We start from the raw sequence: 215 nt of genomic DNA, 5'->3' as shown, positions 1-215 counted from the left end.
TCTGCTGAACGCAGCCAATGTGAATCCAGCATATCTTACCCATCACTGAATACCGGATATTTTACGGATATTCGATACATTCCTATTTCATATTCTTCCTAAGGAAAACGAGTGCTCGTGCTCGGAAATGTTCGCGGATTGTTCGGATATTGTCGGAAACGCTCGGAATGATGATTGGGCGAGTTCAAGATGGCAAAGCGGCTAGGCTTGCTTTT

This window comes from Mycetomoellerius zeteki, unplaced genomic scaffold (assembly GCF_001594055.1).
Source record: "Mycetomoellerius zeteki isolate Tzet28-1 unplaced genomic scaffold, Tzet1.0 scaffold228, whole genome shotgun sequence".
In the NCBI taxonomy this organism is placed as follows: domain Eukaryota; kingdom Metazoa; phylum Arthropoda; class Insecta; order Hymenoptera; family Formicidae; genus Mycetomoellerius; species Mycetomoellerius zeteki.
The sequence above is the reverse complement of the archived record's forward strand: the minus strand, read 5'-3'. Positions refer to the sequence as shown.